At 41.8% G+C, this 20,551-nt stretch overlaps 1 protein-coding gene and 1 long non-coding RNA gene across 5 annotated transcripts in view; one reads left to right on the top strand and one right to left on the bottom strand.

The window, feature by feature from the left end:
• LRMDA (leucine rich melanocyte differentiation associated) overlaps positions 1-20,551 on the bottom strand; it is a 1,078,273-nt gene that overhangs the window by 813,114 nt on the left and 244,608 nt on the right. The window lies entirely within an intron of this gene.
• Positions 1,215-19,381, top strand: LOC125084750 (uncharacterized). Of its 2 annotated transcripts, XR_007122690.1 has the most exons (6): positions 1,215-1,303; positions 10,593-10,722; positions 10,820-10,947; positions 11,324-11,377; positions 18,479-18,601; positions 19,227-19,381. It is a non-coding gene; the product is annotated as an uncharacterized LOC125084750 (long non-coding RNA). The 2 variants fall into 2 exon arrangements; XR_007122691.1 differs by lacking the exon at positions 10,820-10,947.

Raw genomic sequence — 20,551 nt, 5'->3', positions numbered from 1 at the left:
GCAATAGACAATGTATTAATTTCATTTTTTTTAAACTCCCATTCATCATTTCTAGCAAATCAACAGTCCTTCTCCCAAGACCTTGCTTTAATTGTGAAGGCAGCTGATAGTGCATTCAGGGCCAACATTTCTTAGAACCGTGTTGCTACCTCAGACATTTAGTTCTCTGTGGAATCTGAGGAGACAAACAAGTGCAGTCTGGAGGAAGGTCACAAGGAAGTAGCACTTCAAAACCAGGTGTGTACACATTAAACCAGCACCCTTAAAGGGGTTTGGTGGGGTTTTTTTTTGTTTTTTTGTTTGTTTGTTTGTTTGTTTGTAATATAGAGAAAAAAAAAATAGAAACTCTGTCTTTCCTGGCCATTTCTTTTAGGGGAGAGGGAAGAAGTGTTGGGGAGGGGAAGAAAGAAAAAACAAACTTTACTTTTGGATGGAAAATGTGCAAAGGATGTATTAGACCCCTCAGCATCAATTCTGAAATACAAAGTTTCCTTCAGCGTATTCCAAACTAAGAGATTTTCCAAGCTCCATTAGGTCCCAGGTTCCCTGAAAGAACCAAAAACACAATGGCTCATTTTGAAACCATCACACTAAAGGCCGGATAGAATTAAGTTGGGGATAAGTTACCTTTTTATTTTTCCGACAATGTGTATGTGTGTTTATGTTTCTCTTTTAGAATTTTAAAAACACTAATTCTTATCCAAGACTCCCCCATCAACTGGTCTCAGAAAGTCACTTTATTCATACAATGAAACAAAATCCTAAAAATATATGAGTATGGTACTCAATTATAATAATTTGATTTACCTTCTATTGCTTCATATAATCACTGACTGTATTTAAAAAGAAAAAAAAAACAAACCTCAAATGGGTTTTGGACCATACTCCACACTGTTCTTTTCTGAAATAACCATTCCATAAATAGTAAACCTATTGTACCACACCCAAAATTACACATTTTTCTCAGGGGGGAAAATTAAGATTCACCTTTTTTCTGTCCTAATTAATTTTTTGTTTTTTTTTCTTAATTTGATTGTAGTAACACTTAACATGAGATCTAACCTCTTAAATTATTTCTTTGCCTAATATAATATATCGGGGTTTGGGTGAGAGCATACTTCCTAAAGTAAAATGTTACCAGCATTAAATATTGAGTCACTCATCAACAAACATGGGCTGGATAAAGGTAGAAAGACACTAAGTTTTTCCTGCACAAAGGAGGCACTCATTATCATGACTATCACACTCCTTCATGAAGCAACAATAGATCTCCTTCTAGAAACATCATTTTCAAAAGGAGCAGGTAAATATTATTATTTACTACACTAAGGCAACAATAACTGATTAAAGCAAATTTAGTGGAAACATTAAAATAATGGCAGGGGAAGAAAATTTATTCTACAGAAACACTGTGTGAACTTATTGGAAATAATCAGCTGCTCAGTTTGAATTAAATAAGTGAGAGTGAGTGTGGCGGGGGCATGGGGGGATGGTGTGTGGTACAGAGGGAGGTTGAAAGAGAAAGCCTGGCACACGGTAGCGGGAATCTGCAAGCTTCCCTCGCCCGGGAGGCTAGGAAAATCTGCAAAGATGCAAACAATCCTTGGGTGTTCAGTTAGCAGTGAGTAAATTGCTGTGGGATCTAAGGGCGGGCATACTTTAGCAGGCAATTCCTCTCTGTCTTTCATTCTGTTTGTCTGTGTTAAATTCCCCCTCTGCCCTCATCCATTCTCACATCCAGTTGCCTGCTTTGTCCATCCATCAATCCCCTCACTTTGTCAGTGCTGACTTCATCTGGGCTCTGGGCTCTCAGAGCCGTGTTGCAGCCATCCGGAGGCCGCGGGGGAGCCCCCCGCCTGCCACAGCCTGCCTGCTTCCCGATCTGCTGACAGAGGACCCAGTCAGCCGCTTGTCGTTTTCTATTGCTCAGGCCAGCAAAAACACTAATACTCAACCTGATTCCTATCGTCCTGCTTTTCACCTTTTCTATTGAAGAGAATGGAAGAGAGAAAGACACAAGGAAAGAGAAACGGGGGGGCGGGGGGGGGAGAAATAGGGGTAGCGGGGGTTGGCGGGGAATGGAGAGAGATGTTTGCTGAATTTTCTAGAACAATTTGCACACCAGTCAGGTGGAGGCTCAATCCAGCTTCCCATACCACACATCAATAGAAATCACAGGGAGAAAATGTAGCACTAATTAAGGGTTGATAAGCTGTAGTCAAGTGCAGGTTAGGAGGAGGGAAAAAAAAAGGAAAAAAGAAACAGCAGACTACCCAGGCCTATGCAAGCCCAGCCCCATACAGCACTTTCATCGCCAGTTTAGGAGGCAAATTTTGCAGTGGATTTTTTTTTTTTTTAAGTTTTACCTTCAAAATCAAAGAGATATGCTGGGAGAAAAATATTAGACGATTGTTCTTATTCAAAAGATCATTTGCAAAACATTTCGTGGAGGGGGGGAGCTTACTGAAGAGGAAAATAGTTACCTAGCAACAAAACTATTTTAAAACATTCTTCGGTGTACTGCCTGATTGTGTGCTCTTAATTCAAAGATGTATAATTCTGAGCACCTGCCAAATTATTAAAATATTTCTTCCCTGAATTTTGAACTCCTTCTCCCCGACTCCCACCCCCAACAAACAGGGCAAACTTCACAATGAGCCATAATCAGGATGATAAAAAAAACTTTTCAATGTTACACATTTCTTTACATTTTACTCTTAGGGTGGAAAGCAGAATTTCACTTGAAATATGAGCAATTAAATCAGTAAAACTATTTATACAACTGGGTTTAAAATGACTTTAAAATAAAGCAGCTCGGTGGGGCAGGTTTTTCTGTAACTGCTGATAATTAGAACTAGCATTTGGGAAGCTTGCTACTTGGAAGGCATTTTCATGTTTGTTATTTGATCCTCGAACCACACCATTCCCCAGGGATGGGTCCACGGATTTTTGAAACTGAGAAAGCGGAAACCCCGCAATTCATTAACTTTCCCCAAATCATCCACTGCTAAGTAAGGGCTGTTGGAATTCCAAACGTAGCTGTTGGAATTCCAACCCTTTGCCCAACAGATATGCACATCCAGTCATAAAGCCCCAAAGCTTCTTTGTCATTAAAGAAAAAAAAAAAAAAAAAAAAAACCTGAAAGATCTCCTGGGACAAAAAGGATTTAACCGAGCCCATTTCTCTATCCAAAGTGTGACAACAAAATATTGACTCTGGTGTTCTAGTATAGCATCCCCAGTTCTTATTTGGGGAGACTGTTCGCTTTCGTAGCGAATGAAACTGACAACCTGTGGGGACAAACTAAGAGAAGTTTCCAGAAGAAATTCTCGTGACTTAGGAGTAAATGATGTGTTGCCTTTCCAGGCACCAACTTTGAAGAGCGAAGGCCTGGCTCAGATGCTTTAAGTTTCGGTGTGGAATAGGAAATCAATCGCAGCACCCTGTGACCCACCACCCCTCGTATCAAGAAAGATTTGGGAGAGGAACTGCAAATTACCAACCCCGGGCTGTGCGGGCAACAGCACGAAGAGAAAAGAGGACTGGAAAGCCAGCAAGGCCTTCCTGCTCTTCAGTCTCCACTCAGTACTACCGCCACGCACCTACTCCAGAACCTTCACCCAACCTTCGCTCCTCATTCCTTTTGTTTTCTCAAACCCGCATGCCCGGATGGGCTTTGGCCGTGACACCAGAGACCAGGGGAAGGGGAGGGAAAAAAAGGCAGTGGCACAAAGTCTCCTCTGCGTTGCTACTCTACACATCAGACATCTCTAATTAGACAGCAACAAAATTTTATTAATAGGATGGACGTTATAGAATGAGCTTATTATAAATGGGCCCTGTCAGGGCCTTATTCAGCTACCAAATGACTATTCTCAGTTCAGTGCTCTCATCTGAGGCGTCGCGCCTAGTGCTGGATAACAAATGATTGCTATTAACCGTATTGTTAGTAATGATGGCTGAAAACAAACAAAAACCCATAAATAACAGTCTGCAGAAAAATTAACCCATAAACTTGATAGATATCCAGCTGAGAAATAATAAATGACACTTTGGGGCCTGCTGGGAGAAGCTAGTGGTTTTTGTTTTCCTCTCTGTCATTAACACATTTTCTGTGCTAAAAATTAGATTCTGATATATAATTATCAACGCTCCCAGATATTAATTCTGCTATTGCTCCCTCGGTTTCTCTCCTGGCTGGGCTCTAATGTTATTCACAGATTACTCTGAGAAAACACATCAAACACTTAACAGAACAGGTCAAAGTGACAAGCAGCTTCTGCTGACAACACCAACCTGCACCGTCTTTTTAACCAGGGACACAAAACAAATTTCTCATATTAATTAACTAGGGTTTCCTTCCAGCCACAACAGGCCCATACAATGTGATGTGGGCTAAGCAAATTCCCTACTTCTCTAATGAAGGCGGCCAAGGGAAGCGAGGAGTGACAAAATTATCTTGCATTGATGGCATTCAAATCCACATTCATTAATGTCTTTCAGGGAGGAGGCAGGCTTCAAGAGAACTTTCCGGCAGCAGAGCGTCTCTCACCTTGGGCCCCTTCCTCTCACAGGGCTCAGAGGAAGGGCAGGTACATATAACCGCAGAGAAGCATGGAAGCATGAGACCTTCCCCGAAAGGAGCCGGAACTTCAGGCACAGAATCCAAATTTGCACTGTCCCTGAAAACGACTTAAACTTCCCAAATGCCACGACTTCCACACAATTAATTGACCTTGACTGGAGTACGATCTCACCTGTCGATGGCTTGTATTTGCCAGGAACTACCAAGAGGAGTGAAATTCACCAGGCTCCTCCATGCACTGACCGGTACCCTGTAAGCAGACAAGACACACACACACACACACACACACACACACACAGTACTCTCACACACATACATACAGTCCTTGTCGCCAGTCTGGGCATTGTCAGTGCAATCTATTCTATGAATTTCTTCCACTAGCTCTCTGAAAATTTAAATTTCAAGGAAAATAACTGGGGGGAAATTTTTTTTTTTATTCAAAAAGATGAAAGTGCCCAAGTAAGAGAATATATATTTAATGGTTATGTTTGGTTAAAATTAAGATAATGAAATTTGAGAAGACTAAAATGAGGCTGGCAGGGGATGACGGGGAGCCCGGGGTTGCGGGGAGAGATCCATACAAATAGGCCAGTGCAAGTAAGTGAATGAATTAGCAGATACACCCTCCATTTCCCAAGCCTAGCCTTCTACTGAGGAAAAAGAGGCAGCAACCTCCTAGTCTATAAACAAACGCCTTTAAATACAAGCTCTTTCCCCAGTTCGGGGAACTAAACCTAAGAATAGGAAAATTATTGAAAATTAGGCAATAAGACCAACTCTCTAAAACACAGAAGCAAAAACGGAGGGAGGGCTGGGATGAATACAAGAGGCAGCGAAGAGAGAACAGGTAACCATCAAGAGAACTGAAGCTGCTCTGTTGAAAAGCTGAGGAAAAAAATAATAATAATAAGTGAGGCGTTTTAACCCCCAATTTAGAAAACCTTCCTAATTCCCAGCAGTTGTGGGATGTTCCCTTTCTCCTTTCAAGCTCCATCGAGGAACCTGAGCTGGCCACAACGTCCATTTTTAAGACGGGATTTAAAAATAAATAAATAAGCAAATGATCTCCCATCTCCCACGCCTCGTCGTTAACCCTCGCGCCTCCTCCCTGTGATCACGCTGCCCTGATGACAAGCGCCGACACTGCAAATCCCTCACCCTCCATGCACTCCATTTTCTCAGTATCTGGCATCGCGATATTAAATAACTATAAAACTAGAAAGCCAAAATAACTAAATCACCTGGCAGCCAATTTCTGAGAGTTAAACCACAAACCCGGAAAATGGTGGAGTGTGTTGAAATAATGTAAAGGAAACCCATAAATTCAAACTTTATGTTCTGTAAAGAACAAATATGAAAAAGGCATCAAAATAATGAAAGATTGTTTATGTATTCTGGCATGAAATGGGAATGTGTTATGAGAGAGAGAGCAGTGGTGGAGACGGATCGACAGAGCTGACAGTGTGGTATTCATCCTGCCCGGCGCGGCAGACGCCCCGCTAGTGGCAGTAGACAGCACAATAAATCAAGGGCTCTCGAAGCTGTACCTACAGCTTATTACATCCAAGATGACAAATAAATAATAATCCCTGTCAGAGCGGTCCTTTGCTCAAGGATTGAGCCTGAAACCTTTGGCTCATCACTCCTCATCTTAAGTGAAAACACTAGAACTAGGGAATTGGAGGCCACGGTTTGCTAAGCTCATGAAACACAAAACAAGCAGGACCCGGGAACTAGGACTGAACGAGAAAGGTCAAGAAGGAAGGAAGGATAAACATTTAAATAATCCTGACCGAGAGGGGGCAAAGCAGCAGAATGAATGTGGGTTAACATGTCCTCAGCATCGGGGGGTAAGAAACAAACAAACAAACAAATAAAAAAAGAACGCGCGACACAGATGCCTTGTCCCCACCCCTACCACGGAGAAATGCCAGGCTTCAGGGGAAATGCAGTACCGGGCCGTCAAAGAGACAGGGTCGGAGAGGCACCAGGAGCCAAACACCAGTGGCCACCCGCCTCCCAGCCCCTCACCACCCCAATTGCCTTCCCACCTTATTTAAAACCCAACCAAGTCGTGAAAAACCATCCTCCCCGCATAGTAACTCCAGCCCCCTTGCAGCCTCCAAGGAGAGGCAACGGTGCTGACCAGGGCCAAGGCAAGAGGAAGACTGAGGCACAGAGCCATTCCTGTTTCTCAGCTTGGCCACTTAGTCATCCTCTCTCATGTGTATCTCTCACTGGCTCGTCAACACAGGGATGACAGAGCCCTGCCTCCAAATTTGCCCGGCATCCATGGGCATGATGACCTTGAACTCATCTCTTAGCTTTGAGCATACTTATTCCCTGTTGTTCCTGAGTGCTTAGGTGGAAGGTTTCTTCCAGACCATCCATCTGTCTGGGCAGATTCTACACCAACAGCTCCCAATCTGGTTTCCACGCAAGGCCACCTCTCCTTCCTGACACATGCCCATCCCCTCACTGCTTTCAGGAAAGCACACAGACAGAATCGGAGAGGGCCAAGAGGGTTTGGGCTCCAGCTCCCCCACCAGCCCCCCTACCACACACACACACACACACACCATCTTAATAGTTCCTGAATATGCTGCCCACTGCTATTCCCCTGGTACACTGTGAATCCCCACCACCTCTGTGCATTAAAACAAAATTATGTTTTGTCATTTGAGAGACGCATATAAAGATGGCTCTGCCAAAGGGCACAGGAAACATTACAAAGACCTAAGTCCTAGGGGCGACAGTAAGTTTCTGATGTCACCAAGGGGGAATGACCACCATTTTCCGCTCATCTTAAAGTACGGCAGGGACGCCCCTAGTGCTTCACCTGGCCACCCTTCTTCCCAACAAAGGCGACATGGCCGCCTGGAGCAGGTACCGGCTTGGCTCAGGTGGATCTGAGTTCAAATTCTCACTCCACACAAACTGGAAGACCTCAGGGGGATCACCTAACCTTGCTGAGTTTCCCTTTCCTCATCTGGAAAGAAACAGCTAGGGCTACAAATTCCCAATCAGCTAGGGCTACAAATTCCCAACCTACAGGATTGTTTCGAGATTCTGTGAGATCAACATGATTGATAGTTTGTAACAGATTCTGGCTGCCCAACAGATGCCTTATTCCAGCTTGATTTTTTCCTGATTTGCTGTCGTTGGCTAAAGCAGAATTTTAAATGGAAGGTATCATCTCCATGGCTTTAGATCCTCATGAGCCTTCAAAATATCCAAAATTCCCTACAGAAACACAAGCTTCTTATAAAAAATCATTGGAGTCTAAAGCATATCCCTAGCCCAGAACTTGGGAGAAATTTATCTAAGGCTTTTAAGAGGTTTGGGGCTATAAGTAGGTAAGTGATACAATAAAATGCAATCACCTCAATCCAATAATTCTATACCTGGGACTCTATTCCTAAGAAAATAAATGAAAATATGGATAATTCATATGCACAAAGACGTATATGACGCTGTTATTATGGGGGAAAAACATAGGAGCAAACTAATCAGTCCATAGTAAGATTTAAAAATATGTAAAAATATGTTTAACATTATTTTTTTTAATTATGGAACGCTTGATGACATAATATACAGACCTCAAAAATGATGATCATGAAGACCATGAAGCAACATGGCAAAATGCATATTATTTAATGTAACATGAAAAAGGCTGAACATAAAATTGACACTTGGCTCTCATGTTAACTATGCAGGATTATGCCTCTGGAAAAAGAATATACACACATAATAATAGTTGTGTCAATTTGGCAGAATTAGAGGGTTTTTTTATTCTTTCATTTTTTTCAAACTTTCTAGGATCATGTTTCACAATACTTTTTGAATTAAAAAAAAATTTTCAAAAAGTCAAAGTTCAGTGAATTAAAATTGGAAATCTGGGAGCAAAACCTACAGCCACCAAAAATTTTGTAGGCTCCCACTGCTTCCTGTCATCCAAGACACCACTGTGGGCACCTCTTGTGAACTGGTGGGCAAAAGATGGAACAAAAGTCTTTTTGAAATGTTGCCCTCCTAAACGGACTTCCCACGTGGTACAACCTACCCTTCCAGCCAGCCTTCCCATCGCTCACGCACAGAGCCAGCCTCACTGCTGCAGTAACTCAGCCACTCCTGTTTAATGAAAAAACCTCAGTCTTCAGAGTCTCCTCCTGCTGCCCCTTATATGATCTTGCTTGTTATCGCCCATTTCATGTTCCAAAAAACTATCTCTAAAGTGAGCTGAAAACAAGACAAGGAGGAGAGATGAGAAAACACGCACACACACACACACACACACACACACACACACACACACAAGAAAAAGTTGTCTTCTAACTATCTCAAGCCCTGACGCCCCCCTTTCCTTGGCCAGCATACAATTTCCATCCTTGGATTTCCCTCCTTTCTTATTCCGTGAACTAAGTGGGGGAAACTCTCAAGTTGGAGATTACTACCTTAACTCTCCATAAACATCCCAACTCAAACTACTGGCTGATACTTTGGAGAGTGGGGTTTTGTTACCAAAAGACAGCTTGGGATGCTGTCCTTTCATGAAAACATGGAAAAGAGAAAGCCATGCTGGGGTCTTCTTCTGCGTTAAGTCCTCCAGTAGACACCTTAACTCGGCTGCAACAAATTCGTGAGATGATCAGACCTGCCCCAGCCCACCGCCACTCCCCTTCTGTCATCCAGGTAAGGACACTGTCCTCAGGATATTCATCTATGCAGTCTAATACAGAACCCCTTTACTTGAGGGAGTTGAATTTCAGGTCCTATTTATTATTTATTTATTCTCCATGTTTTCTCCTTCCTCTCTTCCTCACTGTTCCTTTGAAGGAACACCCAGTCCAGTCAACCAATTCCGTTTACAGTCCCTTATCTTTAACCCAGAGAGGTAGGGAACCTGACCGTGATTGGAAATTCCTGTCAGGGCTGCAAATGACACCGGAGCTGCTGGTCTTTCCAACACACCATGTTTGCTGCTTCCAATTACTGGTTTCCATATAGCAGAAGAGGTAACATCCCCGCCCCCAGTATCTTGTAAGAAAGTGTAAAAGGCAGTCCCACATGGCCCACATGAGACCAAGACTCTCTCACTACCCCTGAAAAAGAACGGTCTCCCTAAATTGAGGTGCGTCCCACAGTCAACAAAAAGTCACCACAAACCTCTGGTGGGATAGAGGAGGGCATTACCACACAAGGCCAAATTCTTAAAGCATGCCGTGGTCCAAGATTCATTTTTAAGACGTATTACTGAGATATGTCTGGGTTCACTGGCTTAAAATGAGTTAACAAAAGACACAAATAAACAATAATGCAATCATTTAATACAATATCACTGTCGAAAGATTCTTTTTAAATATAAACATGGCAATTCTGCTAATACGTATTACATACATTTGCAACAATACACAAAAGCTGAAAGGTGGTTATTGTTGAATTGAAAAAGTCCCAGAATCCCACTAAGAAAATAATGCAAGACAATAATGCATATTTCAGGTACACACTATAACTGACTTAAATTATTATGGATGTACTTCATACTTAATTACCTTTCTAAAATATGTCGGGGTATTTTGTCATAAACTCTGCGGAGTCGGCTGTACCTCTACTAAATACTGCTCTGAAATGCAAACCCTTCGCTAATGTTTTTATTTGAATAACTTATTACCCAATATAGCAAGCATCAACACATTTTATAGAACCAGAACTTGGCTCTCTGAAATTCCTCCTACCCTAATGCCAGTCACTGTTGGGAGCATTTAGTTATAAATTGTCTTTCAATAAAAGTAAAAGCTCCCAAAACAACAAAATGAAAAGACACAGCAGCTTAAATCAAGGGAAGTCAATTTCCACATGCCGATCCTAAATATTTCATGGCCCTATTTTATTCTGACATTTGTAGATGACTAAAGTGTTACAAAGGAAATAAAATGCTGATTAAAGAGTTCACTGTCATAAAGGTTACTGAATTGTAAATGGCCCTTTCCATCTTTCTGTTAATAGGTACCCAGCTGTAAACATCATGAAGGATGTGACGGGAGGGCGGCTTCCCTCCTTTAGGAGCTGTATATACATTAATCACTGAATCACCAAGCCATGCTTAATTGCAAGCTGTATATCACACAAATCCATGGTAAGTAGAAGGAAACTCATTATTGCTGCTTCATAACTACTGGGTACTTCTCATTTTAACCTCCTCACACCTGGGACACTCTGTTGCTTTATAACAGGAATGCAGAAAAGGTATTACACCACTAATTACAGCCCACACTGCTACCTCCAACTCTGCTGCCTGAAAGAAAAGAACGGAACAGTCTAGATCTGATGCCATCCCAGGCTTCTGCCTCGTTGCCACTAAGTGAGTTTTTACATGTGGCTTCCCGCGCCCTCCCTCCCCTGTTCCCTTCCTGGGGACAACATGTTGAAATCCATTACTCCTTGAGAGTTTACAGAACTGTTTAAATGATAAAGAGAAAAAAATAAAACACCTGCAGTATATTTTGCTTTGACAAAATTATTGATTTAAATCCCATACAATAGCACAATACTATTTAAAGGTCAACCCAAGAAAAATGAGTTTACACCCGAACAGAGCTGAGCTTATCTGTCATGAAAGTGTAATGATGTGTTTATTCCCTCACTAGGGTGTATATATTTTTCAGGAAGATATAACAGTCTACTTGCAGGTGAAATCTGCTCTTAAATGGGAATTTCAGGAGATATTTACATTTCAGATGGTGGAGCTGATATCCGAAGCCCTGAGACCCATTTCTGTACTTACTAGTCAGGTGAGTATTTATTTTCATCGCCTAAAAATTATTCTTCTCACTCCCGGGTCAAAAACGAGACGTCTACTTGAACACTATAACCACAACTCATATGGGAATCTTTCAAGAAGGCTAAGGTTGCAAACAGAATGCAAAGGTTGCCATGAGAACAGCCTCTTCTCCTGTTTGGTTTCTCTTTCACATTTCAAAAACATGGCAATAACAGACCCTCAGTTCATTATTTCTAGAAATAGTTGTTATTAATGAATCTGTATATTTGTCTTTTTCTTTTCAAAAGGCCAATTGATGTATGATTAACCCCCAACTACCACCATCACCCTTCCCTACTTGACCTCCACAGGTACTCAGACCTGGGCCTCATTGGGATGGAGTGAAGGGGATGAGTTCTGACAACCCTAAAACCAGGTCACAGCCCCTAAAGCAAACCTATCCCACTGCCTCTCTGTTGAGTTCCATTCAACCAGTATTCATTAGGTGCCAGGTACAATGCTGGTTGTGAGGGTATAAAACACAGTACCTTCTGTCTTAGAAAATTTCATTCATTCATCCGGCAAATGGATGGAGCGCCTATCATGTGCCTGGCACTGTGCAGTGACGTCTCCGAGACTATGGTCTTACAGGGCCCACAGACTCTGAATACACAAATATAAGTTAAATAAATATCCCAAAAGTGGACTTTCAGGATGCTAGGGCTGCACAAAGCAAGGAAAGTCAAACTAGTCAACATGGTTGAAGGAGGGCCTTCCTTATTTGACCAGCGACTTGAAGGATGCAAAGATGTCTGCTAGATGGAAGTGGAGAGGGCAGGTGAAGGCAGTGGGAAGGCCAGATTCAAGGTCCCCAAGACAAGACAGAATCTTCTGCAGAGAACAAAGAGAGTTGCCTGTGACATACGATTTGGCTGAGGGGTAGAAGGGAGGAGAAAATCTTGCCAACAGTAAGAGTTCTAAACCTAAGGGAAACCACTGGAAGGTATGCAGCCTGCGAGTGCCATGACCGAGGACAGCATGGAAACCAGATCAGAGGAGAGCACAGGTTACTGTTGGAATTCCCCTCCATAAGGCTATTGAGGCCGTGGGAACAATGACAATGACGATCAACGTCAGTGACCTGAGGAGCAAAAAAACTACTCTATTACCCCATCAGCACCAGTGCACAAGAAGTACATCTCCAAGAACTGGCCTTTGTTCTTGTGTTGCCAAGACTAGGCTCATAAGTCAGCTAGCAGAGACTTTGCCCCTTTCCACAGGTTCAGTGGGGCTGGGCCAAGGATTCTAACAGCTCTGAAGTTCTTATTATCCACCTTCAGCATCCCCCCAACCCCAGTTCACTGGATATTTTCCTGTCATTGTTAGCTCTATCAAAACATGAGCTGGAAGACAGATCACTTTCAAATCTAGGTAGTATCTTGCTAACACTTGGAGTGAAAGCTGCTTTTGTGTCTTTGGTCAAAAACAAGAGCAAAGATATTGACCAAAACTAGATCTGATTGTTGTCAAAATTTAATTTATCCAAACATCTTCTTGTTCCCCACCATCGTGGGTGCTGGCATTTTGGTTGTCTAAAGATCAGTGTATGAATTTTACTTCTCTTCCAACACTCCTTATGGGGAAGAGGAGTTGGTGTTCATGAATCTTCTATTGTTCTGTTGTTGACAGATCCTCAAAGTCTCTCACATTTAGGCAAAAACCTAAAGCTACCTGCCTTCCTGGGTGAACTGCAGGAAGACTGAGCACAGTCCCACAGCCCACCCCACCATAACTACCTCCAAATCCCCTTACCACTACACTAATCCCCACTACAGTCAACACAGTTACATCCAGAGAAGGAATCTCCTGCCTTCTCAGGGAATCCGTGGCATTGTACTTCCCACTCCTCCTCACCCCATCCCATTGCTACATGAGTCAACCCTACATGTTCACCACTAAGTCTCACTTGTACCCTTCATGAAACGGTGAAACAGAAGCTCTAACAAGCATACTTCTTCACAAGATGGCAAAGGGGAAAGATCACCTGTTTTGGAATCAAGCGCACCTGGGCCCACAGCTAAGCCCTACTATCAGTGATGCTCTTCTAGGCCTATCGCTTAGGGATCCTCCATCTTTTCATCATCCGTCCATCTATCCATCCATTCACTAAATAGTTTTCAGATGCCTATCATGTTCTAAGACTTCTCACATTTGTCTAGTTTAATCATGACAGTAATCCCTTAAGACAAGTGCCCCACAAATTTGTTTTATCATGTACCCTAACATAAGTTGATTTACTTATAAATTATGTAAACCTATATTAAATAGGTACTTTAAGGGTAGGAAAGAAAATATCAAGATTTTAAATACAATTTTACTCATCAGTGGTGTCAAATCTTTTTTGAGCTTACTGAAAAACAGGTAATTATATATACTAATTTTTTCATTACAGAGACTTTACATATTTATGCCTCATTATTTTTTTTAAATAGGGGCTTAATACTTTGTAAAAAGCCCACTTAAAAGTTTAGTTCTAATTTCAGTTTAACACAATTTTAATAAATGAATCATAAATTTTAAAAGGTACTTAAGTATATATATTAGTTTCTTGTGGCTACTGTAACAAATTATCACAAACCTGGGGGCATTAAGAAAAATGCAGAAACTTATCCTCTTAGAGTTCTTGTACCCACAAGTACCACTGGACCAAAATCAAGGTGTTAATGGGGCTACACTCTTCCCAAAGGCTCTAGGAGGGAATCTGTACCTTACCTCTTCAAGTCTCAGAAGTGTGGTGGCCTTCCTTAGCTTGTGACCATACCACTCCAATCTCTGCTTCTCTGGGCACCATTGCTTTTCCCTCCTACATGGTTGTCAGGTCTTCCTCTGCCTCTCTTACAAAGACACCTGTGCTTATATTCAGGGCTCCCAAGATAATCCAGGATAATCCCCTCACTTCAAAATTCTTATTTTAATCACATTTGCAAAGACCCTTTTTCCATGGAAGGTTAATATTCACAGGTTCTAGGGATTAAGATAGGATACTTTGGGGGGACCATTATTCAGTACCACAGTACGTATGGAAGAAACTGATCACAGGTTGAGTTCATTGAATCACAACTCTTCCTCAATCTCATTAACCAGGTATGCTCAGATTGTTGTTTGAATTCAGTGGGTAAATTTCCACATTCCTTGATGTCAATTACCCAAAATGTGTGGCAATTTTATCTTTCACCAGTGAATTCAAAACCCACTGATATTCTTCTTGGAAAGACTTTTCAAATAGTTAGAAAATTCATTTTCCATTTTTTTTTTTAATGTGCAGAGATGAGCATTTTTACAGATAACATACCAGCCACAGTTGGCAGGAAAGAGTTCATAGGATGATGGAAATCTTTCCAAAAATCTGTATTCAAATGTCCTCTCCATAGCATTAGTTTCTTTCATTAAGCATTTCTCAACTGCATTTTTTGCCAAACATATCTGTTAGGATTTATATTTCTGCCAGACATTAGGGAAGAAAAAATTTAAAAAGCTTGAATTTCCTAAGAGAAAAATAGAGAACTCATATTTATAATTTTAAAAAAAAAAAAAAAAAAAAAAAAAAAACCTTTCAAGTTCTTCCTGACATGGTCAAGGAATCTCTGTTGGAACCAAAGATTTTTGTACTCCATCCCCAACTAATAATTAAGCAAGTATAACATAAGGGTTCTGTTATTTGAGGATTTTTCAAATAAAATTAATCACATCACTGATATCCTGTAACCAGAGTCAAATTTGCAAAATGCTGAAGACAAAAAAGAAGGGAAGACATTAGTATGAAATGCTCCTCAAAGAGAATTCCCAGGTGACCTCAGTAATAGCCCCCATGGTGTGTGGCAGGTGCTCTTGTGGGAGACACCTGCACCACGTGAGGGCTCCAGTTCAGTCTGCACACTAAATATTGGCCCGGCTTATTGCTTTCTTGTTTTTAGATTATAAAAATCAGGAAAAAAATTCTAACACTCTTCTAGCATGCCAGTGGTTCTTATGGTATATTCTGCGGGCTTAAGCTCCTTTCTCTAAAAACTGTTCCCTGAGTTATGGGTGAGTGTTCTTATTGTACTGATAGGGAAAAGCTGAGAAAGGCTGAGGGAGTCGCTTAAAACAGCACAGACAGGAGGAAATCAGAGCCAGGTTTTGATCCAAGGTTCTGATTCTGTATCTGGCTCATATTCCACTGCTCTATAATTCCTCCCTTCAAGAATGGAGCATGGAAGGGGAAGAAGGCAGCTCAGCAGGGTGGTTCAAACCAACTGGGGGTTCACCAGTTCTGCCCAGATTTGACTTTGGCTCCATCATATCCCAGTTATGTGATTTTAGATATATTAGACTCTACACTTAAGTTTTCTCTTTTTCTTTTTCCTTTTTTTACAGATTTTATTTATTTATTTGACACAGAGAGAGAGAGAGAGAGCGCGTACAAGCAGAGGGAGCAGCAGGTAGAGGGAGAAGGAGCAGACTCCCCACTGAGTGGGGAGCCCAATGTGGGACTGTATCCCAGGACCCTGAGATTATGACTTGAGCTGAAGGCAGCTGCCCAACCAACTGAGCCACCCAGGTGCCCAGTTTTCTCTTTTTCAAAATGGGGAAAATAAAAGTATCTGTTCCAGAGGGTGATGGTAAGGAAGAAATTAATTAAGTCATATGAAGTACATAAGACAACAAACACATAGTAAGCAAAAATAAGCCCTCAGATATTAGCCATGTGATAATACCTATTTCATAAGGTTGTTGTTTTTTTTAAAGATTTTATTTATTTCTTTGACAGACAGAGATCACAGTAGGCAGAGAGGCAGGCAGAGAGAGAGAGAGGAGGAAGCAGGCTCCCTGCTGAGCAGAGAGCCCGATGTGGGGCTCGATCCCAGGACCCTGAAATCATGACCTGAGCCAAAGGCAGAGGCTTTAACCCACTGAGCCACCCAGGCACCCCTCTTCTTGGGCTTTTATTAATTGTGAATGAAATATGAGGATGACTTATCTGTCATCAAGCTGATCAGTGTCCTCCACGGGCAAGAATGCATCTTTCTGATGCCACATAGGCACACCACCCTCTGCCTCATCTCCCACAGATATCTGCCACCTAAGAATCCAAGGCTGGGGTACTGGGTGGCGGAATCGGTTAAGCATGTGACTCTTGATTTTTGTTCAGGTCCTGATCCCAGGGTCGTGAGATCAAGCCGAGTGACCGGCTCAGTGCTCTGCGAGGAGACTGCTTGACACTCTCTTTCCTTCTCCCCCTCCTTTGCCCCCACTCCCTCTCTCTCTAAAATAAATAAGTCTTTAAAAAAAATGTTTAAGAATCCAAGGCCAAGATCTCGGGCTTTGGGTTATAACACATGCCCTGCTGATACTATTTGTGTCTATAATTTGGGCATAAAAAGGCAACTAATATTCAGCAGGTGGAAAGGTCCAACCTAACCTGGGTCTATAGTGAAAATCATTTGAAAAGTATAACCTGTTATGTGTTAACGGTGGCTAGTATTATAAGGTTTTCTGTTCCCATCTCAAAACCTTGAGTTTACCTACCTAGCCTCAATGTCCAAACCAGAAACTTGAACTAGTTAAAACAAATAAATAAAAATAAACTGGTAGAAATGCCAACCAAAACTTTGTCTTCTGACTCTGCTGACCATCACAAGTAAAGAAAACAGGCCACAGTCCACACCAAATTACAATTTCCCTCATTTTCTCAAAGAACAGAGGAGATACATAAATCAATACATATTTCATCCTGTGGAGTTCCTCTTGGTCTGACCTCCTCCCAAAAAGACCTAAGACCCCATCATCAACTGTCTCAACACTACCTTATGCACCCTGGGTCCTATTTCTGGAATTTGATAAAAGCATTCAAATTCTAGTACTTGAAACAAAAAAATCAAGTGAGCCTCTAGTTTCATAACCAAATATCATCCACATGAAAATGACAGGATGAGGACCAAAGAGTCTGGAAATGGGAAGCTAGGAAGCTAAGCAGACCCAGAACGTTTGGACGAACGGAAAGCTGTCAGACTAACGACAAGGTGAAGGCAGGACTTGCATGCCAACACATTCAGGTTTAGCAGCAAGATGTAGAAGAATCTCGAGGCTCCCAAGATTGCAGGTTAGAGAGACAGAGGAAAGAGATTACATTGAATTCGGGTCAAGAAACCTGAGTTTGCATCCCTGTTTTGCTCCTCTCCCAACCTTGGGAAAATTATTTTCCCTCTCTGGACCTCTATGTCCTCCTCTGTAAAAGTGAGAGAGCTGAACCAGCTCATTTTTTTAGAGACTTTCCACTCAATTATTCCAGACCTCTTTGGTCATTACCGATCTGTGTACTGTTAAGGCCAGTAACACGCTTCTTGGGCTCAAAGAAGTTTTTTGTTGTTGTTGTTGTTTTTCAAAGAAGTTTTTTAATTTAATAACTATCTCTTGGGCATAACAAATCAATCTTGTTTGAGCTGTTTACCAAGTATGACTCGTCTACCCTCTTTGGATCCCAAGGTAAGAACAGAACTTTGTGATTAGTTCTGCCAAGGAGCTATGATACATTTAGTTGCCAATGCGAAATCCTTCAGAACTCTTTCCCTTTGGCCCAGTGTCCAGCAGTGCTCAAGGTACCAAGTGCTCTGCCATCTTAAATCCCTGTGTGACTAAAATGATCAGAGCCCTTCTGCCAACCTACCATGTACATGAAGCATAGCAAGAAATACATCCTTGGGGCGCCTGGGTGGCTCAGTGGGTTAAAGCCTCTGCCTTCGGTACAGGTCATGGTCCCAGAGTCCTGGGATCGAGCCCCACATCGAGCTCTCTGCTCAGCAGAGAGCCTGCTTCCCCCCCCCCCGCCCCCGCCCCTCTGCCTGCCTCTCTGCCTACTTGTGATCTCTGTCAGAGATTTATAAATAAATAAAATCTTAAAAAAAAAAAAAAGAAATACATCCTTATCGTCCGACACCTTTGAGATTCTGGAGTTGTTACAGCAGCCTAAGGTAGCCAGCCCTAATGGATACAAGAAGTAGTCTGCAATTAAAATTACTATTACTCCCCTATTATTCCTTGTAACTATGGCCTATAATAAAATACGTTTTTAAAACTGTTTGTATTTTTCAAGGTAAAGCCAGGTACCATATACCTGAAGCTAATGACTCACTTTCTAAGGTATATGCCCATTACTCCAGCTTCTCAAGGGATCTCCTCAAAAGAACAATGACCATCTCCAGTAAGAATAAATAAGGTGAGAACACAGCAATCACACTTCGGCTGCATTCAGTATCAAGAAAAACTTCCTTTCTTAAGGGAAAAAAAAAATCAGGCTACGGAGGAATATGACACAGTATCTTTTTAAAAAATGGCTTGTTGTAAAAAAACAAAAAATGGCTTGTTGTAGGTAATGTGACCTTGCAAGCTAGAGCAGAAAGATTTTGTCGACAGAAAGCAAGTGAAAAGGAGCCACCTTCCATGGGGCTCTGAATGTAAATTACAAAAGACTTCAGGTCAATTAACAACTGCGGAAGAGAGGGGTACAGCTATAAAGGATGACTTTATGAGGCCCTGTTGGAAGAGAAGGGGGGAAAGAAAGAACAAAGACATGCAAGCATAAAGATGAAATTAAAAAAAAAAACAGTCTGGGATATCAGAAATGTAGAAGTATATACATGCATACGAGATTTAAGCAGCAAAAAAGCTAGAGGGCTAAAAAAATCTGTCAAAAGGCACAGGAAGAGAAAAACAGGATAAAATAAAAGCAATCCTATTTTAATCAATTGATCATTTGCTATCTGAGGCTTTTGGGAAAATAGTGGGAAGAACTTACATAGAATACCTAAGAAAACCGCAATTTTTTTTTTTTTTAAACCCAGAGTCAAACTCCTATAGTTATTTCCGGCTTTAAAACAAGCAAGACACACCTCCCGTCTTGATTAGTCACAGAGCTGCTGCTGGACAGAGAGACGGACAGTGTGACCTCGACTCTCATCGACTCAACAGCCAGCCCTCGGGTACCAGACACACAGGCCCGACTTACAAAGGGTGGGCAAACTCCCACCCGGTATGCAGATGCTGCGTTTCTCACCGACGGGAGGATGTGCCGATGAATTAGCAGTCAGACAGTGACTGTCATTGGTAATAACTTCTTATTATGTCAAGGAATTTACATGCAGATCAATGTGAGCAGTGCGCACTCGCTTATCCCCACCATAAATCACTATCGATTGGCACACCAATTCCTCGCCATAATTAGGAGCTATAGACAGGGCTGCAATGTTATCTTAAAATACTGTGTCACCACCCTCCACAGCACAGCTGGCACCCACGAAACTCCCGTGCTGCCACTCTTACTCTCGGCAACTCGGCTGCTGTTGTTATCTGGGGTGAGAAGTGGGGAGATTAAGTGAATAAAATGCCCCCGTGTGCAGTGTCTCCTCGAGAGATTCCCTGTACCCTATTAGAGATTTTTAAAAAATGGGAATTCCTCCATATCCATGTTGAGTTCCTGTGTGCAAATGCGAAAGTTGGCAACATGCTGCTCTTAATCTGATTTATGCACCAATTTATTTTATACATTAGGCACACTGTATGCAGGCTGACTGATGCATAAAAATTTCATGCAAAAAAGGACTCACTCCCGCACAACTGCCTTTCAGTTATTATTACCTCTTGTGGTTCCCATCCTACGGTGGGTAGGACAAATGACTCCATATACCAAATGCATTTGCCCACTATACAAACATTTTGATCTGTTTCTGTTTCCCCTCGGCTCCAACTCCACAGAGCTAAAAACGCTGTATCGTAACTTTCTGAAACCCTTTAATGCTACAAAACACCCGCTTATGCAGATAACTTCTCTCCATGTTCCCTAACTGTGCATTATCAACACACAAACATGCCCAACAGAGGCAAACAAACAGAGACAGACAGACATACCTATGACACACCTGGGTATTTCTAGTTTTTTTTTTTTTTTTTGGTTCAAATTTTTTTTTCTCTGCATATCATAACCTCCATGCATTCCGCGTTACTTTTCTAATTACCTTCCCAGGGATATGTCCCCCGGAATATTAGTAACAGCAAAAATGCAAACAAACAAAAAAAGCTTTTCAGGTAGGGTTTTAGTTAAGGAAAAACCAGCTAGAAAAAGCATCTTTCTGTATTTTCCTTTTATTAGAAGTCTCCTTTCATCCAAGAA

Source organism: Lutra lutra, chromosome 14, assembly GCF_902655055.1.
Source record: "Lutra lutra chromosome 14, mLutLut1.2, whole genome shotgun sequence".
Lineage (NCBI taxonomy): Eukaryota > Metazoa > Chordata > Mammalia > Carnivora > Mustelidae > Lutra > Lutra lutra.
Note: the sequence above shows the minus strand (reverse complement) of the source record. Positions and strands in the feature narration are given on the sequence as shown.